Here is a 20548-nt window from a genome sequence, read left to right as displayed (position 1 = left end):
CAAACTTAAGATTTTCTTTTATTATCTTTTTATATCTTGGCCCGGGTAAATCTTAAGGGACATTTCCCACACTGGTTGGTTTCTGGATGAAGAAGTAGAAAAAGGAGAAAACTCTTGGTCTTAATCCAAATTAGTTATTAAATATAAGAAAGAAATAGGCATTTCTCACAGAACAAGTGGTGGAGATGAAGTTTGAAACCAGATCCTCGAAGAGGAAGTCTAGAGCCCTGCCCATTAGCTCACACTGAAACAGTGTGAGATCACAACCTGGTTGTGATGTCATCATTCAACATTCAACAGTTATGTAGTCTTTGCCAGTTATTCCAAATCCCTGAATTTTGGCTAATTTGAATAAATTGGAGAACATGTGGAGAGCAAGAAAAGGTCAAAGAAAAGGAGAACAAGTGGCGTGTCACCTTTAGGGAAGATACTTTTGGAAAACATGAAAACCTGCAAGGTGGTTGAGAGACTTCTTGAAATCAAAGTAATACTATTTTGCCTACTTTCATTTCCCATGTATCTTTTAGATATGCAGAAATAAATCAGTTTAAGGAAGCAGCATCAATAATATAGATGATAGCTAGATGATAGAAGAAAGATTTTAAGTGATAGAAATATAGATGAAAGATAGGAAATGGATATATGATAGAAAGAGTGATAGATTGATAAATCATGGATTGATAGATGAAGGAAGATAGCTGTGATAGGTAATAGATGAGAAATTGGTAATTTATAGATTATGGACAGAAAGACTTAAAGATGATAGATTTATAGATAATAGATCAGTAGAAAAATAGATGGTAGATGATAGAAAGACATTATAGAGATAATAGAGGATAGATTGATCTAATGAAAACTTAAAACACTGCCAAAATATTTTGTTAGGATTTGAAAGGTTTTTGAAAGGATTTACTTATGAATACATGAATTTCACTAGGAAAAAAAATTCATAACTTTTGGTTGCTTCCAGTCCCTCAACTTTCCTTCCGTTCATCTGTTTTCTGATATTTATTTGTTTATTTTTGGCTGGGGCAATTGAGATTAAGTGATTTGCCCAGGGTTACACAGCCAGGAAGCTTTAAGTGTCTGAAGTCACATTTGAACTCAGGTCCTCCTGACTTCAGGGCTGGTGCTCTATCCACTGCGCCACCTAGCTGCCTTCTGATATTATTTTTTAATTTTAAAATAAAGTGAAAAATTTTAATTAATGAAAATCTACTTTCTCTTTCTCTATAACCATTGAAGATAAGAAAGGGGAAAAAAAACCCTTCTAAAAAACATGCATGATCAAGCAAAACAAATTTCTACATTGGCCATATCTAAAATTAGGTGTCTTATCTGTACATCCTTGGTTCATCACCTGTTGGGAGGTAGATTCCATGTTTCATTATGAGGCATTTGATATTATGGTCGTTCCTTCTATTAATTAGAGTAACAAAAACTTTCAGATTTGTCTGTGTAATACTATTCTTCTATATCTTGAGTTCCCAGTTTTGCTCACTTCATGTTGCATCAATTCACACAAATCCTTCCAGACTTCTCTGATCCAGTCCATTTTATCATTTCTCATGACATAACAGGATGCCATTATGTTCTCTTATCATAATTTCTTCAATCTTTCTCCAAGATTTCAGTTATCTGCTGCTCAAAAAAAGGCTAATATAAATCATTTGTACATCTGTATCTCTTTTTTTTTTCTTTGATCTTGTTGGGGCATAGACTTAGCAGTTATTACTACTAACTTCTTAGTAGTAGTTAACATACCTTGTTAACTTTTAGAGCATCATTCCAAAATTTTTTCCAGAATTACTGAAACGATCTATTCCTACTTCCAGCAATGGTGCAATAATGTTTTTTGTTCAATCATTTTTTAGTTGCATCCAACTCTCTATGACCTCATTTAGGGTTTTCTTGACAAAGATACTAAAATGGTTTTCCATTTCCTTCTCCAAATCATTTTACAGATAAGATAAGGAAACAAGGTTAAGTGGCTTATTCAGGATCACATAGCTAATATGTGTATAGTTGGATTTTAATTCAGTGTATTAATAGGGCTGTTTTATTTGGACCTGAGTTTAAATCCTAGCTCTGACATTTATTACCTATATGGCCCTGGGCAAATAGCTTTGCCATAATGGGCCTGTCTTCTCATCTGTAAAATGGAGGCCTTGGGTAGGATGGTTTTAAGGTATCTTCTAGGTATACTAAGATTCTATGAACCTGTCAAACAGTGGAATCTATTGCAATTGAATTAAGTATATGGTGTGTGGGTGTGGGTGTTTTGCATTTAAAAATGGTCTTCAAAATTTTGAAGAATATCCACATTCTCTTTTTAGAATGCACCAGGAGTTGTCCTGAATAAAAGCTATTTGTGGCCTGCTTTTTCCTGTCAACACCACTTTCAACTGGGAATAAAGTCAGCAATCCCTTTGCTATGCCAGCTCAGTGGCTCGCTTGAATATTGACATCCTGACATGGATTCACTTTTTCTAAGTGGACAAATTGGTACCGTATCATATAGTACTCCATCCCCTAAGGTCAAAGCTGAGTCCCCCAAATCATGACTCCCCATAGACTTCCCTCTCAGAGATAGGTCTCAGCCATAAGGTCTCCCCATCTGCCTAAAATAGATTAACAACCAGCTTGAAATTTAACTTTACACTAAGAAATGGAAGCTTTCATTCCAGGTGTAAGAAATGAGTTTCCAAGCAGAATGTCATTGATATAAAAGGGCTTTTAAAAATTATTTACAATATGTTTTCAGGATGGATGTTAAGAGCTTTGCCTATTTCATCTTCTATAGACAGATGCATTAATGAATTTTAAAAGTGTGCTTCCCTCCACTTTTAATTTATTATTGACTTAGTTTGGCCGGGAGGAGGAGATAAAAGGGATGTAACTTCCAATGAATCTCTCCCCACTGGAGGTATCCCTGTTCTTTTGAGGGGCACTTTGTTAGTTTAATTTTTCAAGTCAATATCTCGTTTGGAAAGTACCTCGTGGACAATATCCATGTTGTTGACTGCTCTTAATATGTCTCCTCACAGTAACTTCTTCATAGTAAAATCTGTTCTACTTCTGGTGAAAGTAGATTTTGCTTCTGCATTCTCTCATAAGACCCTGGGATTGGACCACTGATTTTAATTTGCTATTGTAAACAAGACTAACCAGAACCAACTGCAAGAATGGTTTAGCATACTGGTTTTAAATGTTTTCATTGTGTACGTCTATCAAGGGAAGTTTCTGAGTTCAATTTTACTTATTTACACTTAACCCTTTTTGCCTTCATTTCTTCTTCCGTAAAATGTGCTGGAAAAGGAAATAGAAAACCATTCCAGTATCTTTGCCAAAAAAATCTCCAAAAACAAAAAACAAATGGGATCATCAAGAGTTAGATTGCTGGAAAATGACTGACCAGCCACAAAAATCAATGAAACTTATTTCACCATATACCCCCAATATAGAGATGTGTTGGTATTAAGACCAGCTCAACAATTGACTATCACTGGGAGAGTAGGATATAACTTATTACTGATGTTTATTTATAAATTATACATGTCCTGTTTAACTAATGACCTTCATAATAAATCATCTACATTAAATGAATCTTGAAAACAAATGAACAAAATGAAATAAATATTTTATTCTAAATTTTAAATGTTATTTTTCAATAGTATTGTATTTTTCCAAATACAATGTAAAAATAGTTTTCAACATTCATTTTTGTAAAAACTTTGTGTTCCACATTTTTCTCCTTCCCTCTCTTGCAATCAATCTGATATAGATTAAATAAGTGCAGTCCTTTTAAACATATTTCCATGTTTGTCGTGTTGTGTAAGAAAAATCAAATGAAAATCACAAGAAAGAAAAAGCAAACAAAAATGGTGAAAACACCATGCTTCAATCCAAATTCAGTTTCTATCATTCTTTCTCTGGATGCAGATAACATTTTTCATCTAAAGTCTATTGAAATTGCCTTGAATCACTGCGTTGTTGAGAAGAGCCAAGTCCATCACAGGTGATCATCACATAATTTTGTTGTTACTGTGTACAGTGTTCTCGGTTCTGCTCATTTCATTAAGCATCTTTTCATGTAGGTATTTCCAAGCTTTTCTGAAATCAGCCTGCTTTTCCTTTATTAGAACAATAATATTCTATTACCTTCATATACATAACTTATTTAATCATTCTGCAAATAATGGGAATTCACTCAATTTCCAGATTTTTTTTTGCCTACAAAAAGAGCTGCTACAAACATTTTTGCATATATAGGGTTTTTTTTTAAGTTTTTTATTATCTCTTTGGGATATAGACTCAGTAGTGAGACTGCCAAGTCAAATGTTATGCACAGTTTTGTAGTCCTTGGGACATAGTTCCAAATTGCTCTCCAGAATGGTTAGAACATTTCACAACTCCTCCAGCAATGCATTAGTGTTCCAATTTTCCCACATCCCCTTTGACATTTATCATTATTTTTCTCTGTTATCTTAGCCATTCTGAGTTGGCTTAATTTTTATTTCTCAAATCAATAGTGATTTAGAGCATTTAAATGTTATTTTTAATTACATAAAATAACCCTTTTGCTCTTTGGAATAATGTTTTGGATATGTGTCCTTATTTTTAAAAAAATCCTTCCCCACACACATGTCCTGAGAAATAAGATAGACAGACTCAAAGATATTTGTTAGTTAACAAATTTGATCACTGAAGTTAGTCAAGAAAGGGATTTTTTCTTTTAGTTTAAAAATTGAAATCAAACATAAACCAAATGATAGGGAGTCATGTTTCTCTGGTTGTTGATGTTTCCCATACTTTCCCATACATTTCCCATATATTCAACTTAGCAAAAACTTTTGCATATCTTTATTCTATTTTTTAATATAGGTGTGTTTCATGAAGGACATTGTACTTTCCTTCCCTATTGATGCTTGTATATTTAGGCTGTGCTTTTGTATGACTGTGAGGGATAACAACATAGGAGGCAGCCTGTGCTGCCTGTAGGGTCCAGGAAAGCAATATATGTAGAAGAAGACTGGAAAGGGATAGATCAGAAAGAGTTTTTGTTGTTGTTGTGTGTATCTGGTTTTTTTTTAATTATAGCTTTTTATTTACAAGATATATGCATGGGTAATTTTTCAACATTGACAATTTTGCAAAACCTTTTGTTCCAATTTTTCTCATCCTTCTTCCCACCTCCTCCCCCAGATGGCAGGTTGACCAATACATGTTAAATATGTTAAAGTATAAATTAAATACAATATATGTATACATGTCCAAACAGTTAATTTGCTGTATAAAAAGAGTCGGACTTTGAGGTAGTGTACAATTAGCCTGTGAAGGAAATCAAAAATGCAGGCTGACAAAAATAGAGGGATTGGGAATGCTATGTAATGGTTCATACTCCTTTTCCAGAGTTCTTTCGCTGGGTGTACCTGGTTCAATTCCTTACTGCTCTATTGGAACTGATGGGGTTCATCTCATTGTTGAAGAGGGCCATGTCCATCAGAATTGATCTTCATATAGTATTAGTGTTGAAGTATATAATGATCTCCTGGTCCTGCTCATTTCACTCAGCATCAGTTCCTGTAAGTCTCTCCAAGGCTTTCTGAAATCCTCCTGCTGGTTATTTCTTACAGAACAATAATATTCCATAACATTCATATGCCACAGTTTCTTCAGCCATTCTCCAATCAATGGGCATCCACTCAGTTTTCAGTTTCTGGCCACTACAAAGAGACCTACCACAAACATTTGTGCACATACAGGTCCCTTTCCCTCTTTTAAGATCTCTTTGGGATATAAGCCCAGCAGTAACACTGCTGGATCAAAGGGCATGCACAGTTTGATAACTTTTTGAGCAGAGTTCCAAATTGCTCTCCAGAATGGCTGGATGTGTTTACAATTCCACCAAAAATGCATCAGTGTCCCTGTTTTCCCACATCCCCTCCAACATTTCACATTACCTTTCCTTGTCATCCTAGCTGATCTTACTGGTGTGTAGTGGTATCTCAGAGTTGTATTGATTTGCATTTCTCTGATTAATAATTCTTGGAGCATCTTTTCATATGGCTAGAAATAGTTTCAATTTCTTTACCTGAAAATTGTCTGTAGAAAGAGTTTTAAATTCAAAAGAGAAGAGTATTTAATCCTAAAAGTAATGGGGAACCACTGAAGTTTATGGAATAGTCATGGTGGGAATGAGATGACAGACCTACAATTTAGGAAAATTACTGTGGAGGGTATATGGAAAGAAGGAATCAAGCCTTTCCATATGCTCACTTCACAGGACTCTGGATGGCCTCGCTGGATTGGAATAGAGAAAGAATTGAGGCAGAGAGAACAATTAGGAGGCAATAGTCTAAATGACAGGTGATGAAAGTTTGAACTGGGATGTTTGCTGTGTGAGTGGAGAGAAGGTGAGACATGCTTCCCTCAAACATGATACATCATCTACTTTGGCGAGCTGGTCCAGTGGATAACCCCTCATCAGATCTGCATCTTAATATGGCCTTAGACTGCATTATCCTAGGAAGACCTTCAGCCTCTCTCAGCCTTTGTTTCCAAGTCTGTAAAATAAGGATTATATGGATTCTTCCATTGTAAAATTGTTGTGGGAATCCAATGAAATAATTCTTGTCAAGTACTTTGCATATCTGGAGGTGGTACAAACATTAGTAATGATGGATATAAGAAACATCCATTCTAAAAGAACCCAGTTTTTCGACCATCCAGTCTGTCCTTTTAGCTCCTTCCTTCAAAGAGTTAATTATAACAGATGACAAACTGAAGGCAGTAACATGAAGAGGAAGAATGATAACCAGGAAATGAAAGAGACCTGTGTCTTTCATTTCTTGTCCTGACTTTTCCGGCCTTCCCACTTCCTGTTTTCTTCTTCAATTCCTAATTTCAAAGAAGGGGAGCGAATTAGAGACCTCCAAAGAATCTTATATTTCTAAATCTAAATCTAAATCTAAATGTTCTTATATAATGATTGGACTGTGTGAATATGTGCGTTTGAGTGAGATATCCAATATGTCAATCCCTACTTGAAAGAAGTTCTTATGATATCTAGAGATGAAATTTCTATGTAGTCTACACATATTTCAACTATTTCATTCCTTAATCTTAAACCCTATTTTCCAACACAGTTCACTATCCTCCAGATCACTGACTTGCAGAATTTCTTTATTTGATTTGGAGGATTTTTTAGATCCTAGAATTTCTCTCCCTCCTCTTCTCTGCCTGATATTGGTACATCAGTGGCAATTACTTTGGCAAGGGTTCTTCACAAGCAGTAAAATACAAGATGACCAAATGCCCTATAAAATAAGATTCCTCATTGCTTTTGGATACACAATGGCATGAGCTTTTCAAAGAAAATCCACGAGCATGTCCTTTCATTTAGCTGTAGCTTCCTTTTGTTTTCTGATTCAATTTGATAATGCTAATATTGAGGTGATCCAGCTCCACCATCAGTCTGTCATCTCTGCCATTGGCCAACAACGGTACATTATGATTACATTAAAAGTAGCCCGATTTTCATAGCATTAGTGGCTGAGCATCAAATAGCTCAGATATTTCCATCTGTTTAGCAATCTGCCACCCCCAACTTTTTTAAACAAAACATCCTGGAGTCCTTTTACAGGTGAATCTTGCTTTAAGAAAACAAGTAGCAGATAAATTTGTGGGTAATTATTTGCATTAGAAAAAGAACTCACTGAAGGGTCAGACACCTCTAGTGAATTCCAGTGTCATTTCACAGCTCATTAACCACTTGACTGAAGGGCTTAATTACAGAGAAATTTTGATTGGAGGGTTGGGTTCTGTAATGCTAGGTACAGTGAAGAAACTTAACTGTTAGAAGCGGGCTCTGAATGAGCAGCAGAGATAGAGAAACTCTGAAACAATGAGAAACCAATTGGAAAATTTGATGTAATCTACAAAATTAGATCATATCTTTTCAGGAACACAGTTCATGTAAAACGAGGTAGACATAAGTTCAAGCTTCCTTTGTTGCTTTAAAAAAAAAAAAAAACAATAACGAAAACCCAACAGCTTTAGTGTATTAACTAAATCTCTTGATGTTTCCTCTTCACACAGAGAGATGAACACAAATAATGTTTATTTTTAATATTACACAACCCCCACAGGTTGGATATTACTAGTATATTTTTTAATTTGAGCTTAATACATTCATATGTATAAATAGAATTTGAATGATGGTATATGTTACAAATAATTGTAGACAATATCCTTATGTCATTAAACGCCCTAGAATAAATTCTTTTTTTTTGTCTCTTGAAAAATGTCCTCACATTTCAATATGTGATATTATTAATTACTAAACAGTCGGCAACATCTTTTTGAAGGGTATGGAATTCTCAACAGGTAAACATCTGTGATCACATTAATCAAATTCTGAAGGAATTTATTAATTCCCAGGAGCCTTCTGAGAAACTAACCTAGTTCCTAACACTAGTTTCTTATCCCTTTCTTCCCTTCCTCCCTCCCTCCCTCTCTTTATTCCTTCCTTCCTTCCTCCCTCCCTCCCTTCTTTTCTTCCATACTTCCTTTCTTCCTTCCTTTCCTCCTTCCCTCCTTCACTTTCTTCCTTCCTTCCTTCCTTCCTTCCTTCCTTCCTTCCTTCCTTCCTTCTTCCTTCCTTCCTTCCTTCCTTCCTTCCTTCCTTCCTTCCTTCCTTCTTCCTTCCTTCCTTCCTTCCTTCCTTCCTTCCTTCCTTCCTTCCTTCCTTCCTCCTTCCTTCCTTCCTTCCTTCCTTCTTCCTTCCTTCCTTCCTTCCTTCCATCCCTTTTCCCTCCTTCCCTCCCCCCTACCCCCAGCACTGAAACAGAATGTGAAGCTGGTGACTTTGCACAGCCTTCCTTGACTTAAAGCTAATTCACTTGCAAGTGATGATATCACCTTCTTGATATCATGGTTCTCTTCAAGAATGAAGGAGAAATAACGAATGAGCAAACCCCTCCTATACTCCTTTGCTCATCTAACTCATCGATGGTTAAGGGAAAAGGTGAAATTTGCATGAATCATTCTGCCACTTTTTGGTAGTCCTTTTCTATACTGGGATCAGGAGGAGCATAGAAAAAAAAGACAAAAATAATATTTGTGCTTTATGATATAGTTTCAATAATACACTCAATCCATGAGTAACTGAGGATGGTGAACGTGCTTTAGATTATAGCCAAGTAGGAAATGAAATTCAACAAATTTATTGACCACTGCATATATGCATAACATAAAATATAATTTCCTAGCAGTCTACCACCGAAGTAGTTTTAGAATACACTGGAGATGAATCACATGCTTTAATTAAGGCTATAAATTTCCCTCTGAGACTTTCAGAACTTTGATACACGGTGACATCGTGCAGTAGCCAGGGCAAATCTTAAAGAAAGACTGCATGGACTTTTAGGATCATAGATTGAAAGTTAGAAGGGACCTTGTAGACAATCTTTCATTTTAAAAGTCAAGAAATAGCAACCCAATCCTTATATTAGATCACAGATTTAGAAATTGTACAGGATCTTAGAAGCTGCCCAATTTTTTCCTTTTATTTTGTAAATTAAGGTCCAGAAGTGTCAAATGATTCATCCTCTGGTCATACAACTAGAAAGTGACAGAGCTGAGATTTGAATCCAGGCCCTTTGATTCTCAATCTTCTTCACTTTTCACTAGCTCTGTAGCAATACTTTTTAACAATAGCAAACAAAGAAACAAAATAGATGACCACATTCTGGGGGATAGTTGGGTAAATTCTGATATGTTGGATATATTATTATTCAACTTTTTTTGGTTGCTACAAAGGAGAAGTGAGTATAGGGAATGGGTATTTACCAGGAAATTATTGTAAAAAGCAACAATCATCAAGGGAGGCAGTATGAGCAGATAAAAATAGTGATGCATATGAAATTGGAGGACTTGAGTTCAAATCCCAGCCTTGTCCACTTATTGCCTTTGTGATCTTTAGCCAGTTATGTAACCTGTGGGTCTCAGTTTCTCTTTCAGCAAATGAAATAGTTGAAGGTAGATGACCTTAGTGATGTTCCAGTGATCCTGTGAAATATTTTAAAGAAAAATAAAATAAAGTCATAGAGCTTGAGCTCTGAAGTCCCTGCTATTTAGAAAATTCCATAATTTGTGTTTAAGAAATAGGAATATGGCACAAAAGGCAATTTTTTCCTATTTAGCACTTTTACTAATTTATTTTGCACTTAGTAGTATTTTACTTTTCCATAACATGTAAGGATAGCTTTCAACATCCATTATTATAAGCTTTTGAGCTCTAAATTTTTCTTCCTTCCTCTCTTCCCTCCTTCCTCCACAAGACATCAAGCCATCTGATATGTCATACATATACAATGATGTTAAACATATCTCCATATTAGTCATATTGAGAGAAGAATCAGCACAAAAGGGAAAAACCACAAAAAACAACAACTAAGTGAAAATGGTATGTTTTGATCACATTCAGCCTCCATGTTCTTTGTCTGGATGTGGATAGCATTTTCCATCATGAGCTTTTTGGAATTGCATTGCTGAGAAGAACCAAGTCTATTATAGTTGATCATTAAAGAGTTGCTGTTACTATCTACAGTGTTCTCTTAGTTCTGCTTATTTCATTCAATATCAGTTTATATTAGTGTTTCCAGGTTTTATTTTCTGAAATCTTTCTGCTCATTATTTCTTACAGAGCAATAGTATTCCATTACCTTGATATACCACAACTCGTTCAGACATCACCTAATTGATGAGTATCTCCTCAATTTACAATTCTTTGTCACCACAAAAGAAATGATATAAACCTTTTTATACATGTGAGTCCTTTTTTTTTTTTTTTTTTTTTTTGAAATGATCCCTTAGGGATACAGACCTAATGCTGGTTATTGTTGGATTAAAGGGTAAGTATTTTGATTGTCCTTTGGGCAGAGTATAAAGGACAAATCAAAACAAACTTATGCCCTTGAAAAATCTCTTTGAATAAACAGCTTCTTCAAGCTGCAGCATAAAGAGAAATGCAAAATTAAATATGGCAGCCTCATCATACTTTCTACCCTGCCCATATGTGCTTGAAGTATTGCCTTCTTCTTGTCTTACTTGAAAATGATCCCCCAATCTCCCTGATTCTTAATCTCAGAATCTGAGCAGCTCAAGGTTGGGAGGGACCTTAGTGGCCATCTAGTCCAATTCTCCCTGGTCTAATAAATGGTTCTTGTCCTGTCCTGAAGTCCCCATGTGGGAGGTACATCCATGAGTTCCTTAGACTTTACATTCCATGTTGGGGGAACTTTTTTGCTGAAATCTGTCTCTTTACAAATTCTACCCATTTCTTTTAGTTCTGTCCTCTGTGGCTAAAAATAATAAGTCTTATTTCTCTTAAATACGATGGTCCAACAAATAATTAAACACAGCATCGGGTTCCCATGACTCCTCTCTTCTGCTGCATGTTAAATGGTCCTAGTTCCTTCATCCATTCCTCAAATGGCATAAAATTGAGACATTCCACCAATCTTTTTGCCCTTCTCTGAATACATCACCTTATCAAGTTTTTATCCTCAACTGTGGCATTGTTTGGTATTTATTCCTAAAATATAGTATCTGATTCAGAGCTGAATACAATCATTCATGTGGTCTGACCAGGGAAGAAAACTTAGGTATTATGGCTTTCTTACCCCTAGAAGCATACCTCTCATTGTAATCTAAAATTTCAGTTACATTCTTGACCAGCCATTTACTAACTCTGACAGGGTAGCCTAGTGGATAGTGATCTCAAAGCCAGGAGCCAATCAAAAGCCCATAGAGACATGGATTTCTGGGTTTGTATTCCACTTCTGATATTTACTGTGGCTGTAAGCAAATGACTGAAATGAGAATTTTCATCCCCACACTGTTTATCTCATTAAGTTATTGTGAGAATCAAAGGGAAAAATATGTATAGCATTTTGAAGGCCTTAAAGTCTTTGAAAATATAGTGGTTGTCGTTCTCATGGGATCACAGACTTAGGGAGGCCGTCTCTTCCTGCTCCTGAATGTTACAGCTGAGGGAACTGGGGGATTTACTCTCCATCACACAACTAGAAAGCATCAGAGATTTGGACTTCCATATACAGAGCCTGTGTGCTTCCCACTGGGCTTCCCATTATCCCTGTCCTCTCCATGGTCCAGTTCTTCCCCTTTGCCCAATTTCTACTTCTCACCTTCCTTGAAGTCTGTAGTACAGGTCTTCTTCTCAGAGGCCTCATTTCCCCCCATTTTCTACCTCATCTATGAGTCTAAGAAAAGACATACAGTATATCTTTTGTGCCAAAACAAGACATGATAAATATGACACATTAAACTCAGTATACATCAATATCAGGTCAGGGTATAGAATATATCGCATAATGAATGGCCTCCAGTTAGAGAGCCCAAAAAAGACAGTAATCCCATGGAGGGCTTTCTGTAGCATCATCAATCATGGGAGTAAAACGGGAGTGGTTTGTGGTATGACTAGAATCCCATAAAGACAGGCTGGTTCCTCCTGCCTCTTTTTCCGTAATGAAAGCACAATCAATCAACCACTCACTCGCTCTCTCCTTGATATGTTTGCTGAGATAACTTCTCCAGATGTCAAACTGCTGGCATGTTGCTGTCCACCCAAAGCTTTCTTGCAAATCTTTTTGTTGTTGTTGTTGCAGCAAACAGCCAAAAGTCATTTTTATGAAGATTTTGGGATTCTGTGGGAAAGGGGCAATCCAAATGGGCCAGAATGCACAGTATTCCCCAGTGTCTTTTATCCCAAGTTGTGGTTTGCAGGGGAAATGCGTATTTGTAATGCCATTTGCAGGAGAAGTAGTTAGGAACTAAAAAGTAGCTTCAAGGTAGTGGATGTGAATTTATGGTCTGGAAAACAGGCCTTTGGTTGTGAGTCTTAGATTGGAGAGAATCAGTCAATGAGTTTTTATTAAGGGCTTATTATGTATCAGGCACTGTGTTAAATACTGGGGATACAAAAAGGCAAAGAAAAGTCTTGTTCTAGGTCTTATGTACTCATGTGTTGAAAAGACATGAAAATAACTACCTACCATGTATGAAGCACTTTCCTAGGGATACAAAGGGAAGTTGTTTTTTAAACGTTCTTTTTTTCTCGGGATATTCTCAGTATAAAAGAGTAAACAACACATGGACAAATGATAAACTGACAAGTTAAGTTGGAGATCATCTCGTTGTGAGGCACTAAAATGAAAGAAGGCTGAGAAACACTTGAAGGAGGTGAGACTTAACCGAGACCTGAAGGAAACCAGGAGGCAGGAAAGAGAGAGCTCCAGGTGTGGGCAACAGACTGGAAAAGGACTAAAATCTGGAGATGGAATATTGTGTTTGAGGAATAGCCAGAAAGCCAGTGTAAACTAGATCACAGATTACTAAAGGTCATAAGGTATAAGGAGAGTGGAAGGACTGAAAAGTTTACTAGAAGTTTTAGATAGATCAACAGACAGACAGAAAAATTGAACCTCCAATTTGCCTACATAGAATGGGGCTAGAAATATAATATAGGAAAAGCTTTCAAAGCTAAACTGGAGGTTTTTAAATTTTATTTTGGAGGTAACAGGGAGTTACTGGAGCTTGATTAAATGAGAAGCATGACATAGATGTCTGCTTCTGGAATATCAACTTGACAGATGAATAAGGATGAGATTTGAATTAGGGAAGCCAATTAGCATGCTATTATCTTTGTCAACTAGGCAAAGGCAGCTTGAGTACCAAACTTGGAGTCAGGAAGACCCAAGTTCAAATCCAGCCCAGACACATACTGGTTGTGTGATTCTGGGTAAGTCACTTGACCTCTGTTTACCTCAGTTTTTCCATTTATATATGAGGTTAATAATATCACCTCCCAGGATTGTTGTGAGGACCAAATGAGGTGGTTACTTAGTATAGTGGACCTTGGGAGCTTGTTCTAGCAGGGGAGCGCAGCTACTCGTATACCCTTGACCGAAGAACGGTACGCCTCTATCGGGGAAGGTCGTCCTCTTCGACCGAGCGCGCAGCTTCGGGAGGGACGCACATCACATTCGGTGAGGGAGGAAGGGGACACCCGCCTAGCCAGCCAGATCAGCCGAATCAACCCTGGCGATCAATGGGGTGACAGATGTCGCAGCCAGATCGCCCTCACATCCGGTTACTTAGTATAGTGCCTGGTACATAGTAAGTGATATATAAATGTTGGCTATTAATGTTATTATTTGTCTATCCATTTATTTGTTTATTATAATGGCAGGCCAGGCTTGAAACCTGCACCAAGATGATTGCAGTGTTAGACTCAAAGGAGAAGGAATACATTAGAGATGTTACAAAGGTAGAAATAGCAAGATTTGACAAAGGATTGATTTGGGGGTCATGAGAGAGAGTTGTGGAGGATTGCACCTTGGGAGTGACTAGGAGGATAGTGATACTCTCAACAGTAGTAAAGTAAGTGTGTTAGAAAAAGAGAAAGCAAAATAGTATAGAGGAAAAATGAAAGAGCTCCCAAGATAGCATCTTGTTGGGAAACCTACAGTTACTGAGAGTGAGCTGGATGAAGGTTCAGCAAAGGAGACTGAGAAGAAGCAGAGAGGTAGAAGAAGAGAGAGAAACCTAGAAAGAAGAAAGTAATAAAGAGAGGAGTGTTATTGACAATGTCAAAGGCCATAGAGAGCTCAAGTACAATGAGGATTAAGAGGAGGCCATAAGATTAGGCAATTAAGATTTCCCTGGTAACTTTGAAGAGATCATGATGAGCTTGGAAGCCAGATTGCAAAGTTGAGAAGAGTGGAAAAGGAAAGGAAGTGGAAGCGTTGACTATAGATGGCTTTCTCAAGACATTTAGCCATGAAATGAAGGCGAAATATAGGATAATAGCATAGATGGATAGGTGGATTTACCATTTTAGAAGATGAGGAGACATGGATATGGGTATGTAGAGGAAAGTTAGCCAAGAGACAGGGAGAGAACAAAGTGTGAGATAGAGAGTGATTGAAGATAAATGTGGGAGTGGGACATTCTACTAAAAAAGTCAGGATAAAGGGGATCACTTATACATATAGAAGGGTTGATCCTGGCAGAAGGGTTTGAGTGAAAGTGTGACCATTGCTGAAAAACGTAGCTAGGGAAGCGCTGTCATTAAGAGGGGATCAAGTCTCAGTTAGTTTAAGAAGAAGAAAGGAGAAAGGAAAAGAAATTTTAATATATAAGGTAGTTTTCTAAACCTTTCAAGAGGCATTCCAAATAAAGGATAGGTAGCTTTAGGGGACATTCAAATGGAATCTTGGGTTGAGGGTGATGGAAAGAAGTGAGAAGTCAGTGGAAGACAAAAAAAACCCCTGGATTTCAACAATGATAGCAAAGGGTTAACAATCACAGGGATGATGATGATAGGATGGAGTAAAAGCATGTTTTACTTTTAAACATCATCACAACATCAGTTCAAGTATATTATCATGTCCATAGGGTTTGGTTTGGGGATGGAGTTTTCCTAGGACATTAGCTAGTATATAGCTAGGAAAGGGTAATGGGGGCAGAACATGGAAACTGCTGTAGAGTGGTAGATGACTGGAGCTGTCCCAGGTGCTGCAATGCAAAGACAGAAATGAAACTCTGCCATCAATGAATTATGTCTTATGAGATGAAACATATGTGTACATGTATGTATGTGTATACACATACATATACACATAGTGCATGTTTATCTTGTTTACACACATGCATGTGTATGTGTAATAATGGGAAAGTGCTAGCAATTGGTGAATCAAGAATATCCCCAGGAGGTAGGCAGAATGTTAGAATTGAGCTTTCATATAACTGTCTTACAGAGCAAACCTATCAACCAAGTATTCATTTCAGGTATATTATATTTCTAGCACCATTCTATGTATGCAAACTGGGGATTCTAACTCTATTCATCTATCTATCTATCTATCTATCTAATCTATCTGTTTGTATATCTATCCATCCATTGATCTATTCATCTATCTATTTATATCTATAACTATCTCTATCTCTATCTCTATCTCCATCTATCTCTATAACTATCTCTAGCTCTATCTATCTATCTATCCAAACATACCTTGGATCCTGCCCTTGGGAACTAATGTTCTAAATGGAAATAGGCAGTATAAGAGACTTCAAAATGGATTGCTTATATGTCTTAATGGATAAATACCAGGGAACCACTTGAGACTTACACAGGTTAAGTGACCTTATGTAGCCAGTAAGTGCAAAAAATGGAATTTGAATTTAGATATTTCTGACTCCAGACATAGTGCTTCACCCAAAAAGACATGATTCCTCTGATTAGTTTTAAATATTTTTGATTAATTTTGGCTTTTTTTCCCTAAGGGAATCCTTATTAGATAACAGGAAGACTCCTTATTGGGCAGATGGAATAACAAATTAGCAGTTAGTGTGACTATGGGAATTATTCAATCTGTTAGTTGCCTTTAAGGATCTTTCTTGTGCACAAAAGCTCTGCCCTTTCCTGAATCTACATATTTTTGGTATTTTATGCAGAATAATGAAGCATTATTATAATGAAATATATATTATAAATATTGAGGTAAATATATAAAGAATATAAATAATGAGGTATGAAACCTGTTTGTAGGAAGAAACATAAATCCTTGAGAAACAGTTTGATGTACTGAGTAAAGTCCTGGATTAACAATAGTCAGGAAGACCTGGATTCAAATTCTAACTCAGATATTCATTAGCAATATGATCCAAGAAAAGTCACAACCTCTCTGTACCTCACTTTCTTCATTTTGTAAAATGGCAGTGGTGGGTGTCAGGATTAAATAATCTCTAAATTTCCTTTTAGGTTTAAATCTATGATCCTTTGATTCCCAGCTTCAAGTGTGACTGTCTTTTAAATTCAATAAATGAGTGACAAAAATTAATATGTAACAGGTACCATAAATCTCTTTTTTCCAGGTATGGATAGTATTGAAAAAAAGGCAAATTTATTTGTTTTCTCCCCCTCCCTTTACTAGGTTTCTTTGGCTTGCCTTCTTGTGGTGATTGAACAACTTGATTCAGCTGCCCCAGGGGAAGGCATAGGATTGATGGGCACTTGGGAGAAGAGTACTTTGGCATGGAGGAAGGAGGTGATTGAAGCAGATGATGGACTATTTACATACTAATAGAGAGATGATACAAATAGTAATAAGCCATCCTGAATGGCTGTGAAGAGCAAGGAGAGCATTCCTATTATTCCCTAAAGAACTCTTGGATGTGTATGAAACCTGAAACTGTGATTAGTGGCAAAAAAAAAAAATCAGTAAGGGAAGTATTTATGAGCTTTTATCACAGCTATAGATTTTTTACCATTTGGAAGAATCTTTGAAGAACTGGTTCCCTAATTAGGAGAACAAGTGACATCTGCTGGAGGTTCATGTTCAGGGATGATGGGTTGAAATGAAAGTCAAAAGATGAGATTTTGATATGATATGAGGCAGTCAGAGGTAGCAGTCATGGAGAATAAGTCTTGGTTAAAGGAACTAACCCAAAGATCTTCATTAAAATCTCTCCTATTGAAATAAGAACAACGTCACTGCCACCACACAGAAGGAGCAAAAGGGCTCATTGGTGAGTAGCATTCTAGATGCCAATTCTATTCCATTAACTTAAAAATTATTTTAATTGCTTTTTAATTTTTCAAACCACATTTTATTAACTCATACTTCTCATCAAGGAAATTAAAAAAAATTCCTTTATACATATCTATATATTCCAGCAAAACAAATTCTTGTCTTAGCCATATCTGAAAAAGAACATTTCTTATTGTACCTCAGGTTCAAAACCTCTCAGCCAGGAGCTGAGTTATATGCTTTGTTCATTCTTTTGGCCTTATTCATCGAGTTGATCAGTGATCTAAAGTCTCTCAAAGTTGTTTTTATATATAACGTTATTGTTCTAGTTCTCAATTCCTTCTTCATCAATTCATAAAGATTTTCCTTATTTATGTTGAAATTTGTTATCTTAATGGTATATTACTATTTTATTACATTCACAAATTATAATTTGTTTTAGCTTTTCCTCAATAGGAGGGTAGCCTCTTTGCTTCCAATTTTTGGTTATTACATAAAGAACTGTAGTAAATATTTTTCTACATGTAAACCACTTTCCTTAAAAAAAATTTCTTTGGGGAAAGGGTGGTTATTTTGGGGAAAGAGTTTGGTAACTTTCTGGACATGGTTTCAAATTGTTTTCCTCCATTACAAACCTGTCCATAGTGCTCTAAATATACTTCTTTTCCATAGCCTCTCCAACATTTATTTATCTTTTTAGTCAGAGTTGCCAGTTCATTATATATGAGGTAAGATTTCAATGTTACCTTAATTTACATTTCTTTAATTTTTAGTGTTAGAACATTTTTTCATATGATTGTTATAATTTGGATTTTTTCCTTTGACAAATTCCCATTCAATTCCTTTGACCATTCATCTGCTTAGGGAATGGCTTAGTTTCATGTATTTGAATCAATTCCTTATATATCTTTTAGTAGTGATGTATGTTGCAAAGATTTTATCCCTATTGCCTGTTTTACTCTTATTATTATACTTGTTTGTTTAAAACATCTTTAATTTTATGTGAGAAAACTATCTACTTTATCTTATGAGAACTTTGATATAATTTAATTAGTCATAAACTCTTCCTCCTCCATAGAACTGAAAGGTAATTTCTTTCTTGTTCCTCTAATTTCTTTATTATGTGAATTTTTATATATAGACTATGTTTTCATTTGGAGCTATACTAGCATGTGATGTGTGCAGCTTTTGTCTAAATATAATTTCTGCTAGACTGCTGTCCAGTTTTCCCAGCACTTTTGGTCAAATAGTGATTTCTTTGTTCAGGAACTGGGGTCTTTAGATTTATTACACTCCATGTGTTTCTTTCAATTTTTTTGTATGTAGATAATTTGCCAGACCGATGGGCCTATATATCTCTTTTCTAACCAGTATTAAATTACTTTGATTACTATCGCTTTGGAGTTCAGTTTAAAATCTGGTGCTGATAGACTGACTTCACTTCTTTTCACAACTCACCCCCCATTACTACCCTTCATATTCTTGGTCTTTTATTCCTACATATGGATTTTGTTATTATTTTATCTGTGAAATATTCCTTTGGACATTTGGCATAACACTAAAAAAGTATAAGTAAATTAATTTAGATAGTATTTTCATTTTTATTACATTGGTTCAACATGCCCATAAATTCTCCAATTAGCTAAACTTTCCTTTATTTCTGTAAAGATTGTTTTATATTTAGATTCATGTTGTCCCTGTGTGAATCTTGATACATATCCAAATTCATAGGTTTTTTTTTTAACAGAATTTGCCTTTGTGATTCTTTTTGTATTTTATTGGTTTTATCTAGAAATACTGTTCATTTATGTGGATTTGCCTTATATCCTATAACTTCTTCAAAGACATTATTTCCATTAGTTTTTAGTTGACTCTTTATGGTTCTGTAAATATACTATCAGTCAGTTTAAAAACATTTTTTAAAATACCTATTCTGTGCCAGACACTGTGCTAAGTGCTGGGGAGGCACCATTATCTCATTTGCAAAAACAAAACAAAAAATGAATGAAGAAAGAAAAAAAAAGTAATGTAGGGTGGAAGGAAAAAAAAGAAAAAAAGAAAATGGTTATTAACTTTTAAGCAAAATTTAAGCTATTAGCTTAAAAATAAAAGTGTAAATGATGTGAATCACAATGAGGAAGATGGATGGCACAATAAGAAGTGCTGGATGTAGAGTTAGAGAACTTGGGTTCCAACCTTGGCTCTTCTACTTATTACCTGTGTGATCTTAGTGAAGTTGCTTAATCTCTGTTCCCTCAGGTCCTCCTTTATCAAATATGAGGGTTAGACTATGTAATTTTGGGGATCCCACCCAGTTCTACACATGTTAGTCTCTGATTCTGTGACAAGTTTTTATGTGACTGGAAGAATCTGGTGATTACTATTGGGACTAGTGATGTAAGTAAGATTCCTGAGATCTCAAGTCAACAGGGTGAGGACAGTGTGCCAAAGAAACCCAATGTTTCCCAAAGTGTAACTGACTTCAGCCATAAATATAACTAAAAAACAAAACAAAACTAGTTTATAATTTGATCTGTGTAGGAAAATCCTCAGGAAGAACTCCTACCACTGCAAATTGGTATCTGCTGCTCAAAATCCTTTTAGACTTTCCCTAGGGCATTTAAAGATCAAGAGGCTTGACCAGTCATACAGTTAATATAGATTAAAGGCAGAATTTGAATCCAGGACTTCCAAACTCCAAGGATGGCTATCTGCTATACCAATTGTGTCAAATGCAAATAGAAATAGATCCTTATGGTCAGTAATTGGCTCAGAAAACTATTTATTATTCATTAAAATATTAATGTTATCTATATTGTATTGTATTTATTTTGTTAAATATTTTCCAATGACATTTAATCAGATTATAGCTACAGATAGGAGTCTTGTAGGCTTCATGGCATTAACACAAAAGTTGAACATAGAAATTT

This window comes from Antechinus flavipes, chromosome 5, assembly GCF_016432865.1.
Source record: "Antechinus flavipes isolate AdamAnt ecotype Samford, QLD, Australia chromosome 5, AdamAnt_v2, whole genome shotgun sequence".
Classification (NCBI taxonomy): domain Eukaryota; kingdom Metazoa; phylum Chordata; class Mammalia; order Dasyuromorphia; family Dasyuridae; genus Antechinus; species Antechinus flavipes.
The sequence above is the reverse complement of the archived record's forward strand: the minus strand, read 5'-3'. Positions refer to the sequence as shown.